Source organism: Fundulus heteroclitus, chromosome 5 (assembly GCF_011125445.2).
Source record: "Fundulus heteroclitus isolate FHET01 chromosome 5, MU-UCD_Fhet_4.1, whole genome shotgun sequence".
NCBI classification, from domain to species: domain Eukaryota; kingdom Metazoa; phylum Chordata; class Actinopteri; order Cyprinodontiformes; family Fundulidae; genus Fundulus; species Fundulus heteroclitus.
The window spans coordinates 42,489,880-42,502,076 of record NC_046365.1 but is presented as its reverse complement, the minus strand read 5'-3'; the positions used below and the strand labels follow the sequence as shown (position 1 = coordinate 42,502,076).

The window sequence follows — 12,197 nt, the reverse complement described above, 5'->3', positions numbered from 1 at the left end:
CACAACTTACTAACACCGGGTTTACAGACTGGGGTTATTACTGACATCTGTCCAGTAGAGATGAGAATTACTCGTACTTTTGAACATGAGTCGCTGCTTTCTGAGTATCTCCTTTACTTCTCATTGCCATTGCATCAGCTCGTATTTGCAAAAACACCCACAACCACAGTGCAACAGAGGGTATTGGTAGAAGCCACACGATGGCATGAGCCGCAGCGTTCTGCATAGCTGATATCATGCACAAAGCCTGGAGCTGAAAGACGGCTTTTAATTTAGGAAAAACACAACAACATAATCCAACCTGCAGAAAGGTCACATGATGCATCTGGTACTTCAACTGAAGCCTGTTCTTTTGGTCAATATACAGATCAATTATAGGAGTAGAGAGAGGAAAAAAGGAGACAATGAAGTTTGTAAGAGCAAACGGTGTTCCTCATGGGTCTGTTCTCGGCCCTTATTTATTACTAAGTGTATGAATCTTTCTCCTCTTCACCTTCCTCCTGTTATGATGATGATGCTATATGTGTCCTCAGGCTCTATCTTTTAAGGCAAGGAAAGTTTATTTATTTAAATCATTTCAGTAGCAAGATGATTCAAAGTGTTAAAAATGAAATGTTACAAAGGAAAAGAAGAAAATCTTTACCTCAACATGAAACCATCTAACCACAGTTCATCCTGTTTCTATTTTTCAAAGTAAAAGATTTCTCTACCTTCTAACACTTCACTAAACCACTTACAGGTGAGACATCTCAAGTCTGATACTAAGCTACTGATCAGTTGGAGTCTTTCACCCATCTATAGGTAATTTAAATAAACCCACACACCCACTCAGGTTTAACCGTGGTTACATCTTCCACACTGAACTCATTTCTTTCTATAGGGGGGTTGAGGGTTTTTCCATGATTTGAATCAACCTTTCTCAGTGAGCCTTTAAAGAAAGCTGCTTTATGTTTGCATGTAAGTTAACTTACCTGCTGGTCTTAAGTACTAAATTGTCACGGCGAAGCAAAAGGACCCAGAATTCAACCAGACAGAGGGTGCTTTGTTTTGTTTATTCAAACGAAAAAGACAGCTGCGCGCTGTGGGACCGTCCTCAGCGTCCTTGGCCGGGAGGTCTGGAGAGAGGAACAGCAGGTGAGTTATTTCGCCAACACTTCGGGGCTGATGTGTGAAAGGGAAAATAACCACTGACCTCTTAGAATGCGGGAGACGGGAGAGAACAAAGGAGGGCCGGCGACCGTGGGTAGGCGGACCCGCTGGAGATGGTCGTTCAGCTCGGGGGAGAAGCCTTTTACAGTCACTGGTTGCTCGAGGGGCGAGCCGATGTTCGGATCCGTTAGGGATGGTGGGCAGAGGGTTCAGAGGGGATGTCCAGTTGTCATGTTCCTATGTCCAGTCCAGGGTCAGATCCAGGTCAGAGGTCCGGGGAAGGTCCGAGGGGAAATCCAAGGCGAAGTCGAGGTCCAGTTCCAGGTCGGTACACAGATTGGCTAGGCAAAACAGGCAGGGGTCAGGCAGGCTCAGAAAACGGGAAAACAGATCGGGTCAGGAAACAGGCAGTCAGGTACTCAAGAAAAAACACTGGATTAGTCTAACCAAGTGGCTCGAAAAAATCTGGCACTCGTCTCTGGTTAGGAGGGAGATTAAATAGTGACAGGGACAGGTGAATGAGGTGAGTAGTGATGAGACAAAGGCGGAGCTATCCAGGTGTGTTGGGTGATGAATCAAACCAGTGTGAGTGCCACGATCATGACAGAGCCCCCCCCTCAAGGGCGGATTCCAGACGCCCTCTTGGGCTGGTTGGGATGGGCCTTGTGGAAGTCACAGGCACAGATGAAAACAATCTGGAAACTGATGGACCTTCAACACGCCGCTCTCTACGTCGTTCCATTAAGCGGAGATCGATCCTAGTCGCCAGTTCTTCTAGCTCCTTCAGGGAATGGGGATAATCACGAGTGGAGAGCTCGTCCTTGATCCTCCCATTAAGCCCAGACATAAACACATCCATCATAGCATCCTCATTCCACCGACTCTCCGCAGCTAAAAGATGGAAATCGATAATATATTGAGCTACGGATTTATCCCCCTGCTTCAGGGCTAAAAGCCCCCTGGACGACTCTCTACAGGGCAACAATGGGCTGAAAACACGGGTAAGTTCTCTGGAGAATGCTGGATAAGAATAGCAAATGCAGGAATTACTCTGCCATTCTGAAGCTCCCCACAACTTTGCCTTGCCGGCTAATTGGGAAATAACATAAGCTATTCTGGAGCAATCAGTGGGGAAAGCAGTGGGTTGCAGTTCAAAATGTATCTCACACTGAGTGAGGAAGGCTCGGCAATGTTCGGGATTCCCACTAACCAATTCGGGAGGGGAGAGACGTGGTTCGGGTAATGATGACGTCACCGGACATGACGTGGGAGCAGAGACTGGCGGTTGCGGAAGTGGCGGAGCGGGTGAAGCCTGGTTGCGCAAGTGATCTAAAATCTCACTAACGCCAGTCTCTAACTGGGAGATGGATTTTTCCACGCCTTCACGCCACTCTCTGTCTGGTGAGGGATCCATATCTTTGGCCAGATTTTTCTGTCACGGCGGAGCAAAAGGACCCAGAATTCAACCAGACAGAGGGTGCTTTGTTTTGTTTATTCAAACGAAAAAGACAGCTGCGCGCTGTGGGACCGTCCTCAGCGTCCTTGGCCGGGAGGTCTGGAGAGAGGAACAGCAGGTGAGTTATTTTGCCAACACTTCGGGGCTGATGTGTGAAAGGGAAAATAACCACTGACCTCTTAGAATGCGGGAGACGGGAGAGAACAAAGGAGGGCCGGCGACCGTGGGTAGGCGGACCCGCTGGAGATGGTCGTTCAGCTCGGGGGAGAAGCCTTTTACAGTCACTGGTTGCTCGAGGGGCGAGCCGATGTTCGGATCCGTTAGGGATGGTGGACAGAGGGTTCAGAGAGGATGTCCAGTTGTCATGTTCCAATGTCCAGTCCAGGGTCAGATCCAGGTCAGAGGTCCGGGGAAGGTCCGAGGGGAAATCCAAGGCGAAGTCGAGGTCCAGTTCCAGGTCGGTACACAGATTGGCTAGGCAAAACAGGCAGGGGTCAGGCAGGCTCAGAAAACGGGAAAACAGATCGGGTCAGGAAACAGGCAGTCAGGTACTCAAGAAAAAACGCTGGATTAGTCTAACCAAGTGGCTCGAAAAAATCTGGCACTCGTCTCTGGTTAGGAGGGAGATTAAATAGTGACAGGGACAGGTGAATGAGGTGAGTAGTGATGAGACAAAGGCGGAGCTATCCAGGTGTGTTGGGTGATGAATCAAACCAGTGTGAGTGCCACGATCATGACACTAAATAGATGTTTTTTGTTACGTCATCTAATGCGTCTGAAATGTCAAAGAGCTGTGAACACATTTCCGGCTCCTGATAAAACAAAGGATGTAAAAACAAACAGCTGAGCTAAAAAACCCAAATGCATGAAGGATGCAGGCAGAATCATGTGTATGAGTGTAATTTATAAGATACAACAGGGTGAGGAAGAAGAGGATCTGACAATGGGCTGGATATCAGGCCAGGTGAACCGAGTGAAACAATCAGCTGCAGGAAAGACGTGGTAATGAAGTGGCAGGAGGAGAACAGAATCTAAATGGAGAATACGATAATGAGTCTGACACGGGAACAGGATCTAACTAAAGGGAACAGATAACAAACTACATACATAATAAAGGCCATAAACTAACTGAAGTAAGAAGGAACAGCTATAAATAACAGAGTTAACCAGACATGGACTGATCAAACCAATACCCAAAAATGCTGAACAGAAACCAAACGAATGACACCATGAGGATCTAGGGATGAACAGAATCGTGGTGTGACAGGCAGACGGCAGGATCCCCTGGTAGCTGTAAATAATCACACCCCTGGGGATCCTGACAGAATATAAAGTGAAACTGGACCCAGCAGATCACACCACCAGGAAATAAAGTCATTTTTGTCTTACAACTCTGAGGGAGAACACATTTATCGGGTCTTGAGTTTGCAATGGATGAGAATCTAAACAAATACATGAAGAACAAAACAACAGCAGAATGCAGAAAGTGACCAAAACTCAAATAGAATCACAACTAAGAATAACCAACAAACAAAAACCAAAGCTCCAACCAAAGGCCTCCAGGTCATAACAGGAAGAGATTTCTAAAGGTCCTAACGTCCAACACAATACGGAATCATTACTGTAAGTTAAATTAATATTAAAATACCATCATTCATGAGTTCATGAGTATAAAAGCTGACAGATTTATTCACACGCAGTTAAACTTCAAGCCATTAAGCCTCATGTTCTTCATATTGCTGTTGTTTCACTGGAGGCAGAGTAAAGGTTGATAAAACAAAAACCTTTCAGCCGAGTCGTGATAGAGAGCAACAGCCAGAGCGAATCAGGAAGCAGCAGCACGGAGCCGAGAAACCAGGCTGACGTCAACAGAAGGTCCAACAAAGGAGAAGAAGGGCATAAATACTGGGAGGTGATGGGAAACAGGTGAGAGACTCCAGGTGGGTTGGTGCATGAATCAGGAGTCGTGAGGAGAGCTGAATTTACTGAATCTATATGCAACCATCTATTTAGAGCCAACCAGGAGGATTTACTGTAAAACTATCATCTTTCACAGCGGGTCACATTTCACAGGCTCTGCTCACTTTTTATATCTACTGTTTTCTGTCCAATCAATTTAAAGCTTCACATGTTCTGCATCTTACAAAAGTCCTTAAAGACGACTGGTGAGTTGTTTTCTAAAGATTCATCATAAATGTGTCCTAGTGAGCATATTATTCACCCTGGAGTCTGTTTTCAGTGTCAATAAAACTGAACTATGTGGGGGAGAACAGGGCGTCCTGCCTCCTCTCTTGTTCCTGAAAACATCCAATCAGGAACCGCAGAACAAACCAGAAATAAGGGAAACTAAAGATGTCAGCAGAATCTAACAGAAAGTCATTTATTCATTGCTGAAACTGCAAAATGAAATAATACAGTAGGAAAAAGAAAACAGTTATTACACGTAATAATATCCTACTAAATTAATTCTTCTGGATCCAGAAACTCTGAATCCTGCTGTTGACCCGTTGCTCCAACCCAGGCCAGGTTCTGGTCTTCATGGGATCCTTTACCTGATGGTAGGGACATGATGCTCCCTGCTACACTGGAAGAAATATTAGCATCTGTAGCATCTGAAACCATCACATTATGTTGAAGATGAGCAGCTGATGAAGAAGCTGAGATCTCTGGAAAAAAATGCATATCATGGCGGTAAGTCATGGGAATCCAGTTAGAATATGCTGATTTATGTGGATCAGAGATAAAGTCTCATGACAGGAACATCCTCAGCGCTTAGCAGGTGTTTAAAAAGCATTTTAAAGGAAGTTGAAATATTTATTTATTTATATAAGAATATCTGGTCTAAGTGGCAAGAATAGTTAGTAGTGATGATTTGCAGCTCAAAGCGTGAACATTTTTCTATGTGTTTGTCTGCTTTACAGCACTGTAGCCTGATTGTTCCCCTGTTCCCTGTTTGCATAATGTGGGTTTACTCCTTTATTACAGGGAGGCAGTCAGAGCTGATTAGGTTTGATTATTGACTGTTTAGGTCTCAGCAGTAGAGCTGCAGGTCTGATTGCAGCCAGACTGGAGACTGGTGAGGTTTGCCAGACAGTTTAAAAAAGAGGAACTAAACATCGTAAAACAGTAAATTCATTAATCTTCATGTTCCTGGTTTTGTTTAACAGTTATTGTATAAGAAGTCACGTGGTTCACCTGCCTGACAGGTTCACAGCGTGTTGTTTTCAGATGAAGACTGAACGTGTCCAGACAAGTTAATGCAGCCAGACATGCAACTGACTGACTTCATTCATGCAGCCAAGGTGGAGTTTGAGGTGTTTGAGGCTGTGAAAGCAGCTGGAAAGCAGTCAGAGGTCAGGGAGCAACAGGAAGATAAAGAGGAAATTCCACAGAAAGGCAGGATGCAAACATGACTTTTAGACAAGATCAGACTACGTGACATTAAGCTGCTTTAACCTAGAGGAGAATGGAGGGTCCTGAGCTCTCTGGTGCCCTCTGCTGGTGGAGATGGTGCAGCACAGGGAGAGCTGAAGGAAAAACTTTCAGGCTCCAGTGATTATCTGAATTTCATATAATGAATAATAAATATCAGTCTAAAATTAACTTTCTGGTACAGAAATGATGAATCTCTACAGGTCGGGTGTATTTTCAGTTTCACAGCTTTGGTTTCAGTTCTACACGTTTCATAAGTGATAAACTTTAACCACGCTGTGTTGTCGCCTCCTCCAGCTGCTGTTCTTCTGCTTCTCATATTCACAAGTTCACTGAATGCGGTTTATCACTCTGTAATATAACTCTAATCCAGATTATGTTCACAGGAAGTTGGAGAAAACCAGCTTCAGAACTAAAAGACAGGAAAGATGCAGAAGCTGAAACTGGAGCTTCTGGTTCCATGTTGGTTGTTTCTCTGCTTCCTGTTCTCTCAGCTCCGTTCATCTCTGCAGCACGCTGAAACGAGGTGGGTTAAAGGTATTTTTTTACTTCCTGTTGATCAGAACCAGAGCAGAACTCTTGAACCAGACCCAACGTTCAGTGTGTTCACAGCTCCAGGAGGCAGAGGAATGAAACCAGCTCAGCCAGCAGCTTCAGACGAGATGGTTTTATTTTCATGTTGTTGGGGGGATGACCAGTTTACCACTTTATTCAGATCATGGTTTTGGTGAGAAAAAGCCAAGTTTCCAGCGCCTGATGGACTTCATCTCAGAGCTCCTCCTTTGAGTTGGTCGATGGTTTGCCTTCAGATCTGAAACTTTCTGAAACTGTTTTCTCTTCTAAGTGAGGGTCTGAATGATGTGAGCAACATCCTGACTCGTGCCATGATCAGTTATTGTTCCTCCTGCCACTAAAGCATCACGAGTAAACGGAAAGAGATGTTTGTGCATCGACCACAATCACTCAGAGACCCAGTTCTGTCAGAGCAAACGCTCTGCGAAGCTGAAAACGTGGAGACATCGCAGCATATTTAGCTGTGGAGGAAACACCATCACCTTCATAACATCTCTAAGCTTTGCTCCACTGTCATCCTACGAGATGCAGAAAAACTGATCCATGCATTGGTCTCCTCTCTGCAAAAAAGGAACTAATGGTCTTTAAGATTTTCTTGAAATTACTGTATTTTTCATTGATTTGACCTGGTAAATAAAACTATTTGCCAATGGAATACAATTTTTACAGTTTAAATAAAAACAATTCATGCCCATCATCTTATTTCATGTGCAGGATGTGGAATTGTCTTATGTCAGGTGTAACATTGAACGTTGCAGGTTGGGGTGAATAAAGTCTGGATTCCACGGTTGTTGGGTCGCAGTTCCAACCACTCCTCTCTCCTATATTAGAGCTTGAGTGGTGATAACATAAATAAGAATATAAAAACAGACAAAATCAGCCACAGTGCCTTAGCTGCAGCAGTGACCTGTGCAGAGACCAAACACTTTGACAGATGCATCTGTCTCATTTTAAAATCCTGTTAGCACTTGGAGTTTTATAATTGTGCAGTAAAAACAAAATGTGTTATTCTTCCTATTATTAAAACATGTCACGTTATGAGGAAAATAAATCTCAGACATGCTGACTTTACAAACTGATGTTCTCATTAGAACAGCTCACATTTATCAGTGACTCTCCATTATGGGTAACTCAGGTTTCTGTTGAAAAAAAAGGTTTTCTGGGAAGAAAGTTTAAGCAGTTATGATACCAGGAAGCAGCTTCAGACGGACAAAGATCTGATTTTAAGGTTTAGGCTCAACATGATCATCACTGAGAGGTGGCAGGTTTGAGTTTAAAGTTTAAAGGTGCGTTCACACTGAACACGTATGTCAGGCTGAATGACAAATTTATATATCCCTACGCACAGGTGCATCATGGGAGCAACGCTAAGCAAAGCCACAGAGGCAATTATAGCGACGCAAAATGCGTGACTTTGGAGATTAAAGCCATAGTGATATGACACATGTGAGGGATGCAAAACAGTTTTTGCATCCCTCACAGATGCAACATGACATTGGTTGTCATGTTGCATCATGACAACCAATCAGGAAGTGGATGTGGGGTGAAGAACTGCAGGGGAGACGAAGCCGTTTCCAATCAACATGGAAGATATGATGATAATAGTGGTCTGAAGTGGGCCTGAGTTGTATGATTCAACCAATTATTACTATGGAGACAAGTCCAGAAAGGACAAAGCCTGGAGAAGAGTGAGTGAGGAGGCTAGGGTGGCAACGTGAAAGCGTCACTAGAGGGCGCCCTTGTACTGCTGTATGTCTGGCTGGTCTCCTGCTGTGCCAACGGCCGATGACGTCAGGTAAGCGACAGCACGCAAAGTGGCGACTTCGTAATGCCAATGTGAAAACACCTTAAGTTTTGGAGCTAAAACCTCCAGAATGATGAAGCTGCAAAGTTAGCTGCTTCTATTGGTATTTATTTAAGTATTACTTAAATAAAACCGATAAAACCTTCCTGTTATCTACTCAGAGGTTATTAGAGAGGATCATCAGAGTTTACTTCTTGTTTTAATAAACTCCTTCAGGAGGACACTAGGGTGGCCCATAAATCTCTAAACAACCAAAACACAACATATTCAAAACCACATCTTGAAAAACACATTACCTTGAAACAAATACAAATTAAAAACACAACAAAATACAGAAAAACAAAATGATGAAAACAACAATATGTGTTTTTCAAAAAAGGACAACAAATTAAAAGCACAGCAACAGTTTATTTCAGATAAGTGGAGTATAGAAACTAAATGAGGTAATATACTGCTAAATCCACTTTCTTAGTCTTAAATAAGTTTTGTTGTATATTTGGAGTCATTTTCCAATCAGTTCAGTTTCATCTTTTACATTTTTTTAACACTCATGTCAGAGTATTTGCTGCAGAGCTGCTAAACACGTCTTGAATTCCAGTTTACTACTCTCCAACACTGGAGTTTCTAATCCTCCACTTTTTTATTTCCCTGAAAGATTTTGTTGTCCAGGCTAAAAGATGCTGAAGCTAGAAGTGGAAATATCAATATTGTTCATTGCACCGACCCCGGACCTCGAGGATCGGAATTGAGGACCACTGCTCTAAACATTAGGGACCATGCATCTCTGAATTGTACCTTCCCTAAAAATTACAAACATAAAAATATTTTTTTATGTTTAACAAAACCCTTCTGACAGCAATGGGTTTGTAATGTAACATCCTGGGATCTTGTTGGAAGTTAGACGGATCATCTTTTGAAAGTCTCACTCTTGGACAAAGTGTGATCGCTGATTCATCAGTTACCGACGAACCTCCAAGATTGACAGGCGGCTTCATGTCAGTTGAGAAAACTTTCCGCAGATGTCTTAGGCTAAGGTTTGATCCTAATGTATCGCTCAACGGGGCTGCGACAGGAAGAAAATGAGGTTCCCCTGTCGCAGCCCCATATTGGAGCTACTGCAAGATGGTCTTTCTGTCCTGGTGCCCATCCTGGCAGCGGTGGAAGGTATCTGCACATGAGGCACTAAACCTGGCCTGATTACGGTAGAGCTGCAGTCAGCAGAAGAAAAAGTGGCGGTATTACTATGTAACACTAACCTTAAGGATAATGATAATTTTCAGTGAGTGTTTGAGTCTTCAGCTAAAACACACAGAGAGACTGGTGGCCAGGAAAGATTGAAAATTTCAAACCTATATTGTAGCCTGTATCTGTCAATCTTTCCATTTATACAGCAGAATAAAGGCAAGAATTCAAAGGCTTTTAAAACAGCAGCTTTTACAGAATGTAAATAACAATAATGAACAACAAATTTCCCCAAAATATAATTTTACTTAAAGTTATTAAAATCAGTAAATGAAATCAGTGAGCACCAACAGTTTATACAGAGGATGTACAATCTGAGTTTATCTCAGTGAGCTCAGTGGCTCATCAGCTCCCTCTAGTGGTCACAGCAGGATTTTTATTAACTCTGAGATCAAACGACTGTTTACACAGAAACTGACAAGGAGGGGTTTCCGGTTTGCTGTTATCAGAATGATAACCTGAAAATACTTAAATGAGTTCTAGGCACATTTATATGACCAAATGCTATTATAACAGCAAAATAACAAAAACTAAAAGCCACTGAAAATGAGACAAAATAACACCAAATCACAGTTTTAATAATCAGTTAGATCAGTTTCTCTGTATCAGTCGGGCACAAACAGTCACATATCTGAAGAATATAATTATTTGCATGCCATCACATGAAAAACATTTACAGAAATGAACACATCTCAAGAAGCAAAAGAACCCAAAGATAATTGTTATTTATGCAATTTGTTGTGTCCTTGGAGCTCCCAGGAGAGCAGAAAAGTTGAATGTAGTCGGTCCAGGGACTGCGTCAATATCTTTATATTCTGCTTGGGTCATATTTTTCAACCCGTTCAGTTTTCTTTGAAAATGGACAAGACCGAGTGTTAGGGTTAATTAACGAGGAATTCAAACCAAAGCATTGCAGTTCCACTTTTTATAAACCTTAACTGAATGATTTAAATGTGAACTGACCTGAAAAGCATGATATGTCTCCTTTAAACTGTATAACAGAAATATTAAAAACACATTTTCTTACTTGTTACTCACCAGAAACTTGCCGTAGACATTCCCTCAGTTTTTTTTCAACACTATAAAGCCAATGAATATTTATCAGAAGTTAACAATCCTAAACCTGTTTTTAACATGGTTACAGTTGTGGAGATTAAAATCTAATATTTGTCCACCTGTATTTATTCTTTTCTTCGCTCATCAAAACTGGTTCATTGAAGTTTTTTTTTTTTTTTTGTGCTGTTACAACTGTATGTACATAAGTCACCTAAATGTACATTAATCATCTCTCTGCTTCATTTCTTTTTTTCTCTCAATCCACAGAGTATATGTGGACGCACTGTTTATACCTCATGCACCTTTTCCTCCTTTTCGTACCTTCTTTTGATTATTGAGCCGATATGACAAGTGAATTTCTCCACTGTGACATCAATAAAGGATATCTTATCTTATAGGATGGAGGTCTAGGAGGCACAACAACTTAAAACTACGGAACCAAAAACAACGGCTTAGTGTAAATGTGTTTCACACCAGAAAACAGAAGGGTGGCAATAATCTCCAGGCTTTCTAAGGTTTTTTTTTCCTCTGATTGGAAATAAAAAAATTCTTGTGGAACAAAGTACAAGTGTCTTGACCATATCTGATTAGAAATCGAATATTTTAATTTGTTAGCTTGTCACAACTACATCATCCATGGCACTTTATTATCGACAACTCTTATTTTGGGATACTTCCGGAAGTGAACTTTGACACAAGATGTTATTTTCCTGTTTATTCCCCATCGAAGCAGGAGTGTATACACGTCTGAAGTTATAACTTCAATCTTATTTAGCCGCCGTGTAGCGTAAATACGTGCATTTTACGCGCATATTATACTTCTAGTGTACATTTACTGACTGATTAAAATGAAAAAGCTAACCTAAGCGTAGGACGCTCGTATGCTTGGCTGTGTTTACGCACTGCAACACGTTTGGTGTGTTTCCTCCTCTCTCCTGAGAGGAAGAGCTAACCGTCTCTGTGGGAGGACAGAGTAGCTGGACTACACTGCCCTGTTTCTAACATAAGGCCAAAATAAATTAAATTTTTATATTGAATTAACTTACTAGGTTTATTGTCGCTAGCGCGTACTCCAGGCTGTCTTACATGAATGCACTTCTAGTTTAGACATTACAGTCAGGCAGTCTGGTAGACAGCTCAGGGGTCCTCAGGTAGTGACAGTGTATCGTAATGCTCCTAATATCCACTGAGCGGAGCGGCTATGTTGCTAACCGTCATACTTACACATTTCAACATATTTTGAGCACATTGTATCACATAAAATCAGTCAATAAGCACAACGGTAATCATATAAAAGACGCACCATCAATTTTTAAGAAAATTTTAAGATTTTAAGTGTGCCTTATAGTCCGAAAAATAAAACCATTAAATGTAACAAAAGCTATGACGGAGAACATTTAACTAAACATTATGTATTTATTTTTAAAGTACAAAGTGTATACGCACACCCAACAAAATGTTCTATAAAAGAACATTAACATTTTT

General features: G+C 41.9%; 2 long non-coding RNA genes across 2 annotated transcripts; both read right to left on the bottom strand.

Annotated features, from left to right (window-relative positions):
- Positions 1 to 1,033: 1,033 nt before the first annotated feature.
- LOC118563061 lies at positions 1,034 to 1,324 on the bottom strand. The gene is made up of 2 exons (XR_004930988.1): positions 1,193 to 1,324; positions 1,034 to 1,115 (listed from the first exon to the last, which is right to left on the bottom strand). It is a non-coding gene; the product is annotated as an uncharacterized LOC118563061 (long non-coding RNA).
- Positions 1,325 to 2,622: 1,298 nt separating this feature from the next.
- On the bottom strand, positions 2,623 to 2,913 carry LOC118563241. The gene is made up of 2 exons (XR_004931127.1): positions 2,782 to 2,913; positions 2,623 to 2,704 (listed from the first exon to the last, which is right to left on the bottom strand). It is a non-coding gene; the product is annotated as an uncharacterized LOC118563241 (long non-coding RNA).
- Positions 2,914 to 12,197: the final 9,284 nt, after the last annotated feature.